The sequence below is a fragment of the Penaeus monodon genome, chromosome 34 (genome assembly GCF_015228065.2).
Source record: "Penaeus monodon isolate SGIC_2016 chromosome 34, NSTDA_Pmon_1, whole genome shotgun sequence".
In the NCBI taxonomy this organism is placed as follows: domain Eukaryota; kingdom Metazoa; phylum Arthropoda; class Malacostraca; order Decapoda; family Penaeidae; genus Penaeus; species Penaeus monodon.
This window is the reverse complement of record NC_051419.1, coordinates 33573346-33573669: the sequence shown is the minus strand read 5'-3', so window position 1 is coordinate 33573669 and position 324 is coordinate 33573346.

Below are 324 nucleotides of genomic sequence, written 5' to 3'. Positions count from 1 at the left end.
CCTTTCAATTCGTTTATATCCCCCACTTCCTCTCTCTTTCCTTCCTCCCAAAAATTAAAAAACAACAACAACAGAGAGAAGATAAAAGTGACGACAAGGAAGATAACAAAACAATAACAACGGTAACAAAAGACGAACGAGAAGCGCACGCAAATCACCGCATCATTCGCCCATCTATGCTGTGTCTGGAGATTGACAACCATCACAAACGATTACGAGGTCATATTTTTTCTTCCTCTTTTTTGCGGGAGGTAGAGGAGTTACAAGCCTAAAGAAATATTTAAAAAAGAGTAATAGGCAGAAATGTGGAAGGAAGGAAGGAAG